This window comes from Amblyomma maculatum, chromosome 1 (assembly GCF_055883805.1).
Source record: "Amblyomma maculatum isolate TAMU_Amacu chromosome 1, ASM5588380v1, whole genome shotgun sequence".
Classification (NCBI taxonomy): Eukaryota; Metazoa; Arthropoda; class Arachnida; order Ixodida; family Ixodidae; genus Amblyomma; species Amblyomma maculatum.
The window spans coordinates 429,669,916-429,680,026 of NC_139344.1; the positions used below are offsets into that span (position 1 = coordinate 429,669,916).

A 10,111-nucleotide genomic window follows, 5' to 3' on the forward strand; every position below is an offset into this window, starting at 1 on the left:
ATCCCGGCTTCCAACGCGCGGATTCGCTCTCACGCGCATGTGCTGCCGCGCCTGCATTTGGCGCGAGTTTTAAGTGCATTATTGTATTGCCGAGGACCGAAGGCCCGACACTCCCCCCCTCACAAGACGCGACACACCGGTGACGCGACACAACAACAACAAAAAAAAGGGTGCGAGAAATACAATACAGCCACAAACAAAAAAGAAAGATGAGCACTCGGAGGGATTAAGAGTCAAAGTCCAGCAAATCTTCCTCGTCGGCGGCCGGTGGTACACAGCGCTCTTGACGGCGAAGAGCGGCGACAGCAAAGGCCGCCAGCATGCAACGCTGGGCGTCGTTGGGTGCCCCAGGCTCCAGTGCCCGTTGCAGGATATCGTGGAGCCGCTGCTGCTCCTGGTGGCCGGTGCTGGCGACGTGTGCAGCCTGCGACACTACACCAGTGTCGCAAAGCCGGCACCAGCTTATGTTAGCCTCCTCTGTGAGGGGGCGGAGAGGATCGTCGCGGCGCAGGTCATCGGCACTGCGGCCGGTGAATGGTGCCGGCGCCGGTAGACAGCCCCTCTCGGGGCGCTCCTGAAGGTGCCAGGGGGCTGCCGAGAAAAAACTGGCCTCCGTCCCGCCTTTGACCTCTTTGACCTATCTCCTCCAGCGTCGCCGCTTGTCTTCGTCGATGCGCTCGGGGAATCAGAGGAGGGCGCGGGTCGTAAGGAGACCGGGTGGTTTCGCGACGCCGACGGCGGTTGCGGTGGTCCCATCCGAAGTGGCTGTTCCATCTTGGATTGAACCGCTCCATTCACCATCTGTGTCGGCAGCGGGTATATATCTCGGGAGAAGTCCATCCTCTGCTTCCAGGTAGCAGTCATAGCTGCCGGTGGGCGCTGTGCTTCCTGCAGGGTTGGCGCTGTCCAGGCCCTTTCGTATTTGGAGGCACTGAGGATCGCTTAGCTGAGCTTCGAGCAGCTGTTGACGGGAAACCAGCGTTCCCCAGGCATCAGCGGCTTCTGCGATCACCAGGACTTGCGGTGCTTGCTCGCCATCTGCAGGTAACGGAACTCGGGACAGGGCGTCGGCTGCCTTGTGGAAGGTGCCTTTCTTGTACTCCACCCTGTAACTATATTTCTGAAGAGCGAGCGCCCAGCGGGCTAGACGGCCGGCCGGGTTTTGCAGCTTTGACAACCAAGACAGTGCCTGATGATCGGTCTGAATTGTAAACTCAGCCCCATCCAAATGCATGTCAAACTTTTTTAGCGCAAATACAATTGCCAAGCACTCTTTCTCTATTACCGTGTAGTTTCGTTCCGGTGATGAGAGAGTGCGACTTGCAAATGCCAAGGGGCAAAGCTTCCCTTCGTGATCCTGAAGTAGAGGTCTCTTCCAAGTATCAGACTGTTGAGAAGCTCATGCAGTACTACCTCTTCATTCCAGCAACGTTCAAGGATGTGTACTTGGTACACCTGTTGAACGAGCTGTCCGGCAAATCATTCATGGTGTTCTGCAGCACCTGCAGCAACACGCAGTCCACAGCACTCCTTCTGCGCAACCTGGGCTCCACCGCCATCCAACTGCACGGACAGATGGGGCAGTCCAAACGCCTTGGCTCCCTGACCAAGTTCAAGTCCAAGAATAGGTCCATACTTATCGCCACTGACGTTGCCAGCAGTCCCTCACGTGGACTGCGTGGTCAACTTCGACATCCCAACGCACTCCAAGGATTACATCCACCGAGTTGGACGAACTGCCCGCGCGGGACGATCTGGAAAGGCCATCACATTTGTTACCCAGTATGACGTGGGCGCAAGAGCGGAGCGGAAAGTACACAGAAAACCGAGGGTCAGCGTAAGAAAGACCCCGAAAGGGTGGGAACCAGGACATTTCTGGGTGCAGCGGGAAAACAGCAACATGTGGCTGCAATAAATTCTGCTGAACGTGAATAGAGAGGCCGGTAAAAACGTAAGAAAGAAATGACAGGAAGAAAGAGAAGTGCCTACAGTGGCGGTGGGAACTGAAATTTTCTTTCCCAGAGCGCAATGTGTGTTCCATGAAGCCGTTAACGCTTTTCGGTGAGAGTTAAGACACACTCACAAAGTAGAGCGACAAAAGAAAGGCGACGTACGGACACGCAACCGGGACCGGGCGTCCCGTCCTGGACGCGCTTCCCTCTCATGCTCCTGGTTTTCGTCCCTGTTGCGCTGCCGAACTGACAAACTTTGCACACTAGGCAGTCCGTATGTCGGCTTCGCTTTGAGTCAACGATGCGGCCTTGACAAGGTCTGAGCCCGTCGTAGTCGCTAGGCGTCGTTCTAAACTGTACTTCAGCTTGCAGTGTTTGTTTTATGGGAACACATAAAAACGGCGCCAAGAAGATGGGATGTTCGATAGCCCTCTGCATAGCAGCTTGCCATCTCGACTCCCTTGCTTCCTTACAGGAACAGTACAAGGAAAAAAAAAAAGAGTCAGAACGGAAAGGCAGAAAGGTTAACTAGGCAAAAAAGTGCACAGAATCAGGAGCCTGTAGCCCCAAACTTGAGTCTGGCTTTTGGCAAGGCGGGAGTTAAACGCAAAAGAACAGAGCTGATCGTAGACGCGAAGAAATCTGTGAATACAAGCGGCAAAAGCCATCTCAGTCAATCCAAGCTGCGAGGGACTAGTATCGACAGCTCAGCTGTTTCCTCGCCTCAGGAGAATCTCAAGCAGCTACTTAGCGGCTACTTTGCTCAGTGAAGAGGCCATTTTGGAAGTGGCGGTGATTAGAGAATCAGACGCTGATTCATCGGCCAGTGAGGAGTTCGTGCTCGAAAGTTCGACCAACACAAAGCCCAACATCACGGGTGTCATGGTAAGCGAGTCGCTTCAGACTGCACTAAAATTTTTTAAGACAACAATGACAAGGATAATGCACTCAAAATTGCCGGTGTTCTGTGGAATTTTGAGTCCAGAGCACACCGTTATGTACAAAAGAAGTCGTTAATTACAATTCTCTTTTCTCAATAAAATCCTTTTTGTTTTCATTCATGACTCGTTATTATGGATGACTCGTTGTATGGACAGTTTTGGTCGGAAACCAAAGTGTCCATATTAACGAGGCACGACTGTATTTCCATCCGACAGGAGTAATGTGAGTCAGAAGGAATAATTAAGTCTCGCCTGCTATAATGTATGCATTCATTATAAAGTGCAAAACGTACTGCGAATAATTTGCACCATAATGTATATAGGCGGCTGTGAATGAATTACCTCTTTATTTGTGTCTGCAGCAACGCACTGCGCGAATGATCCCAAAATAAATACTTGTAACGCTGGCGATGGCCAGGGATGACAAACCGAGAGTAGTGATTCCCAGAAAAGACTAAACTTTATTGTCTCGAGTTGTTTGCACCGAAGCTACCTCTCTGCGCTCCTTCTTCTCTTGCGGGAAGAGAGAAACAGACAACTAACGAAGCTGAGGGCATTCAGCGCCTTCACGGCTTAGGTTGCGCGGGGCGCGCGGATAAGTCACTACATGCTCATTGACGAAATTAGTGCTGTGCGCATAATCTGCTTATTCCAGAAAACCACACCACAGACATCATAGTCACTCGTGGTCAAATTTAGATTGCCGCCAACGCTGCCCTTTGTGCTGTGAAGATCTTGCTAATTGGTCTCAGCACATATGCGGTGGCGCAGAAACAGCAGAAACACGTGGCAGACCTTTGCACTGATCTAAGCTTATTAGTGACCTTACGATGAGCCTTGTGAAAAACTCGTATCCGCCTTTAGTGTAGATGTCTCATATATATGCCACTTCAGGAACGAAGCTCTTACAACCACGTTCCATTCAAACGATGACCGCCGACCAATGTGTCAGCCAGCGTTGGCTGAGCAGCGATCACCTGTACAGCTAGATCGAGTTGCTTTAGCTGAGTTTTGTAGCATACTCGCTACACGGGGTTCAGACTTGACTTTTTTCTTTAGCACGTAAATAATGGCAAGTGCGGCATTTGGGACGCCACTTAATTTAACATTCCCGAAGGCTACATGCTCCGCTGGACGGCCGGGCCCGCGGCGTCTGCTTGGGTTTCGACGGCGACCTGAAGCCGAGTTCGACGGCTGCGCCACCTCACGTTAAAACTGAGGCGCCGATTCAGCACCATGGAGAACCCGGATAGTTTCGCAACTCCGACACAACAGCTGCTGCCTCTGAGGTTACACGGCTCCTCACTCATGCGCAGCGTGATCCACGCTGTGCCACGCGAAATGGTTCGACGACTAGCGCAGTGTTGCTTTTGTAACAATATTGCAGATAACTTTCCAGGAAAAAAAAAAAACCTGAAATGAAATAGCCCGTATCGAAGAACCCAAAATATATTGCAGTTGCCGCGCATCGATTATTCGAGATGAACCTCACGGACTAACATAGATTGCAGCGCACAACAAACATAGTGCACATGACAAACATGACGGCATTGTAGATAACTTTCAAAAAAAAAAAAAGCTTGAAATAAATAAGCCAGTATCGAAGAACCCAAGATATGTTCGGTCGCCCCCAATCGATTATTCGAGATGAACCTCACAGGCTAACAAACATAGCGGCACGCAATAAGCGTAGCGGCAACAGGCTTAGCGGCCCATAACAAACAGAACAGTATTGCAGATAACTTTCCAGAAAAAAAAACCTGACACAAATAAGACAACATCGAAGAACCCAAAATATCTCGCGGTCGCCCCCAGTCGATTATTTGAGATGAACTTCACAGACTAACAAACATAGCAGCAACAAACAAAGCGGCACATAAACAGCAGCATTGCAGGAAACCTTAAAAAAAGACTGAAATGAATACGCCCAGTAAAAGAATTCAAAATATTTTCTGGTTGCTCCCAATCGATTATTCGATGGATATCAGAGATTAAAAAACATAGCGGCAGGAACAAAACGATAATGTTGTGTCCCGTCAGCTTTCAGTCTGAGTAAGTAAACATTATAAGGAATCCTGCCAATATGGTTATTTTGGCAGAAATATCCGTTTAAATCTGCCTGAAATTAAGCTGTCAAGATTCCTATCAGCGTATTTAGGGCCGCCTTTTCAAAGAAGGCAAGGGGAATAGCCACTTCTCAGCTGCACTGAAAATATTAATTTTTAAAATGACATTTAGATGTAGAGTAGCGCCAGCAGCGGAAAATAACTCGGGAATCGCTCTTAACGTGCTGCAAAACATAAATATATTAAGCGATGCTTAAGAGGAATTCTGCGAGTGCTACTCAAATCTGTTGGCTTTTCTTAACCAACATTAAGACATCATTCACTATCGGGAGGCTAAACAATATATACATTGGCTATATTAATAATTTTACGGGAGATTACAATAAATGCATATTTCTCACTGATTAACAGCAGTATTGACACATGCTAGCCATATCAGACGACGGAAAATGGAACGGGCGATTGGGAAAGACGACGAAGTGAATCTGTGCTCTCTCTCATGGCAAGTTAAACCTTCTCTAAGCTCGCTCCCCCACCCCTGCATGGAATGCTGGGAGGCCGCCCTACAGGACCCATGCCATGAGCGCCAGCAATGGCTCACCTGCCGCGCTGTTACTGCAGCTACGGTCAACAGGACCCTGGACTGAGGGTCCCCCCCGCTGACTAAATGAATAAGATGTTTTGTCCTCCGCCTCTCGTGCTTGCTTGACTACCGGTTGCTGACGTTTCTTGGGGCCAGATTTCCTGACGTTTCTCGGTGCCAGATTGCCTTTTGTGTAACGTTACGTTACAAATCTGGTAGACGCAGTGTCTGGTACGATTCGAATGCTGCATAATCTACCTGTCACTACGCAGCTTACTCCGGTACATCAGCGCCTCGGCCGCCGTCGACATGGAGAACCCCCGGAATTCGGATCCCTTTGCCAATTTGATGTACTCTTTCTTCGATGTTTTCGTTCGTCCCTCTCCTGTATAATATATTTGACTCTAAGGTTACTGTAAATAAATATATTGTCACGCACTTCCCGCGGTCCAGTACTGGAGGAAAATGAGGTTTGGCGGGATAAGCGGAAGAGGAAGAGGAAGCTGGTTCTGTCCACTCTGGTTTGCTCCAGAGTGGACAGCGCATCCTAGCATCTGTGTAAATAAACCTCGTAACAAGTGTGGTGGAGTTTGCAGGCTAGATCACCACTGAACCTCTCCTACACCACCGAAGCAGAAGAATTGCTGGGCTAACCCCGCTGCGTACGGACAGAGCGCAAGCAGATGTTTCAAAGCAACCCATGCCAGCAGCTCAACCGAACGCCGCACAGCCTTATCGGGAACCCCGGCACAGCCCGGGGAAGACGTGGATGACTGGCTCACCCACTGCGATCGGGTGAGCAAATACAACCGCTGGGAGGCAAATACCAAGCTGGCGAATGCGGTATTCTTTCTTGAAAAAACTGCGCTAGCATGGTTAGACAATCATGAAGCAGCACTTACCACCAGGGATCTCTTCATTGAAGAAATGAGAGCGGGATTCGGCGATGCCGATGCTCGAAAAAAGAGCGCCTAACACTCTGGCTCTGCGAGCGCAAGTACCGGGGGAGACCTGCACAACTTACATAGAAGATGTCCTCAAGCTGTGCTGAATAGTTGATGATCGGATGACTGAGGAAGACAAATTGGGCCACCTCCTCAAAGGAATAGCGCAAGACGTGTACACCTTTCTCATCTGCAAGGGCGATTTGAATACAACCGCTGATGTAACACGACACTGCCGCACGTTTGAAGGTCTGAAGCGATGCCGTATCATCCCGAAGTTTGGTCAGTTGCCTAATGCCACAACTGTCGCCAGTGTGGATGTGTCTGAAACGACGAGCATGGCGGATACAATTCGAAAGATCGTCCGCGAAGAGCTTCTGAGGCATCAAGATATTGGGGGCCACGCCAGACCCGTTTACAGTGCACCTCTTCGACAGACAATAGCTCATCTTCTACCTGTTATGCTCCCTCTGTTACATCTTCGGACATCCGATTCTCTGCTGCTCATCGTCCGAACATTCAGCCTCTCACCATCCACGCCTGCAACAGCGAGCATTCTCGTCCTCCTCGTAGACTACATCCAGAACAAGCAAGCGACGATGATCCTTATTCATCGAATGAACGCGACCCGCCAGTGTGTTATGCCTGTGGAATGATCGGCCACATTTCGCGTCTTTGCCGCAATCGCCGTCCGTACCAGCAGTATCGCCGACAGTGGGTGAACTCTCGTACTAGTTTTCCTGCTGACAATGATGATTCATATAGATGAACACCTGGCCGGAAGGAGTACAGAACAACAGCTAGACGACAACAACGCAGAATGGCGCTTAACCGTAGCGAATCACCGGCCTCTGACCGTAGCCTGACACCACCATCCCGGCGCCTACGACGCTCCCCTTCTCCCCGACGACGGTCGCCACCTCCGGAAAACTAGTGAGTGCGGCCGATGGAGGTGAGGTCGCAAACGATTCTAGCTTACCTATGGCTCTGCCCGTTTCGATGTTAAAGAACCGAATTGAAGTGTTTGTGGATGGTGTACGTGCTATGGCGTTGTTGGACACAGGTTCAACCATTTCTATTATAAGTCTCGCTTTTAAAAACTGCCTTGGTCGTAAAATTATGTTTGCTTGGGATAGTGCGACGACATTGTGTGGTGTTGGTGGCGAACCGGTTAACCCACTTGGAGTCTGTTCCGTGAACCTCGTAGTAGCCGGCCGCACATTCCGAACTGAATTCGCAGTACTTGCTCGATCAACGCATGACGTAATTCTTGGACTCGATTTTCTGAAACAATGTGGGGCCACTCTTGACTTTCGCAACGGAGACATTTCTGTGAGCACTGGAATTGAATCTACTTTGTGTGAAAATCTGCGGACCAATCCTAGCACGCTTTCGGTTTCGGACGTCATAATCATTCCTGCAATGTCAGCAGAGTTTATACAAGTTGTTAGTTCAATCTGTGCCATTGATGTTTTCGACGCTGTGGTTGAACCACTCACCCTGAGCTGCGCGAAGAAAAGTATTTTGATTCCCCGCTGCATCATCTCAGTCATGAATGGCCATGCTTCTTTGTAGACGAATAACTGCTCTAACGAACCTGTTTCATTTCCACGTGGTCTAAACCTTGCCAACTTTGACGAAGACGCTTTTAAATCAGTGGCAGTGCTCAGCACATACAATTCCAAGCCTACCGCATGCTCAGAAGTAGATAAGACAAAATTTCTTGCCATGATTAACAAGTCCCTGTTAACAAGTGACTGTCACAGTTTAGTGGAAGTTCTGTCGAAACATACTGCGGCTTTAGATTTCTCTCGGGACTCGCCACCACGGATTCCCATTTCCCGTACTCAGCACCGAATCAATACTGAGACAGCTGATCCAATCCGTCAGAAGCCTTATCGTGTATCCCCATCAGAGCGCCAAACAATCGAAGAACAAGTTCGTGATATGCTGCACAAGGGCATCATTCAGGAATCGTCTAGTCCGTGGGCTGCCCCTGTGATAGTCGTCAAAAAGAAGGATTTCACATGGCGCTTTTGTGTTGATTATCGACGACTGAATACTGTTACCAAGGAGGACGTGTATCCCCTGCCACGTATTGATGACGCCATTGATTATTTACATTCCGCCTCCTATTTTTCCTCAGTTGGCCTGCGATCAGGCTATTGGCAGATTCCCTTGCACCCGAAAGATAAAGAAAAGACGGCATTCATCAACCCAGACAGGCTTTATGAATTTAATGCGATGCCCTTTGGATTATGTAACGCTCCAGCCACGTTCGAAAGATTCATAGATACAGTTTTGCGTGGCCTGAAGTGGCACATTCGTATGTGTTATTTGGACGATGTAGTAATATTCGGGAAATCTTTTCGTGAACACAACAGTCGATTAGAAATTGTCTTGGAGTGTATTGAGAAAGCTGGTTTGGTACTCAATTCCAAGAAATGTCGTTTTGAAGAACGCCAGACAGTGGTACTTGGACATCTCGTAGACAAGGAAGGAGTAAGGGCTGTTCCGAAAAAAATGAAGCTGTCACTTGTTTTAATCCGCCGAAATCGTTAAAACAGCTCAGGAGTTTTTTGGGACTTTGCTCATATTTCCGGCGTTTCTTTCCGAAGTTTGCTGACCTAGCATATTCCCTTACTTGTCTTCTGGAAAAAGATGTGCCTTTCAAGTGGACTGCCGATTGTGACTCCGCCTTTCGTCAGTTAAAATTTATTTGGACATCAGGACATGTACTACGCCACTTCTGTCCACCAGTTCCAACAGGACTCCAACAGAATATATATATATATATATATATATATATATATATATATATATATATATATATATTTGTGTGCATGTGTGTGTGGTGCCGCCTTCGTATGACGCTGAGAGAAGCTGTGCTTTTTATTGTTTCCTTAAATACTTATGTGTAGCTTTTCTATTAGTCGTCGTGGCAGTGAGATTATGCAGAAAACTACTGGAATTGCCCCCCCCCCCCCCTCACTCGTTTCTAGAATAACTTCATATGGTACATGCATAAAAAAATAGAAAAGGAAATAAAGCAAGAAAGTAAAACTTTGATAGCATTGAAGTGCTCTATGCGCATTCAGCACCTAGACTCAAGTGAAAGCGAACCAAAAAGAAAATTTTGTGTTGAAATTAAGTTAAAAACAATCCGCAGTCGACAGGATTCGAACCTGTGCGGGGAGACCCCAATGGATTTCTAGTCCATCGCCTTAACCACTCGGCCACGACTGCTTGATAGGTACCTACACCGTCCAAGAGAGCGAGTCCGAGCAACAATTCTGTCTCCCCTGCTGCTATATTTAACTGCCTTGTGGAGAGAAATGCTTGCGCAATTGGGACTACAACAACGCGCGACAAGTTCGGAGAAACGGCCGCGCTTGTATTCGGCTGCCGTGATGCTGAGCTTGTCTCGCTCTGTTGCTGTCAGAATTGCGCAAGCATTTCTCTCCACCAGGCGCTTCAATGTAGCAGCAGGCGAGACGGTCGTTGTTCGGACTCGCTCTCTTCGGCGATGCGGTTGTCCGCCGAGCAGTCGTGGCCGAGTGGTTAAGGCGATGGACTAGAAATCCATTGGGGTCTCCCCGCACAGGTTCGAATCCTGTCGACTGCG

The 10,111-nt window shown here is 48.9% G+C and overlaps 2 non-coding genes across 2 annotated transcripts; one reads left to right on the forward strand and one right to left on the reverse strand.

Annotated features, from left to right (window-relative positions):
• Nucleotides 1-9,650: 9,650 nt before the first annotated feature.
• Nucleotides 9,651-9,732, reverse strand: TRNAS-AGA (transfer RNA serine (anticodon AGA)). The gene has a single exon. It is a non-coding gene; the product is annotated as a tRNA-Ser (tRNA).
• A 297-nt stretch (nt 9,733-10,029) lies between these two features.
• Nucleotides 10,030-10,111, forward strand: TRNAS-AGA (transfer RNA serine (anticodon AGA)). Its single transcript has one exon. It is a non-coding gene; the product is annotated as a tRNA-Ser (tRNA).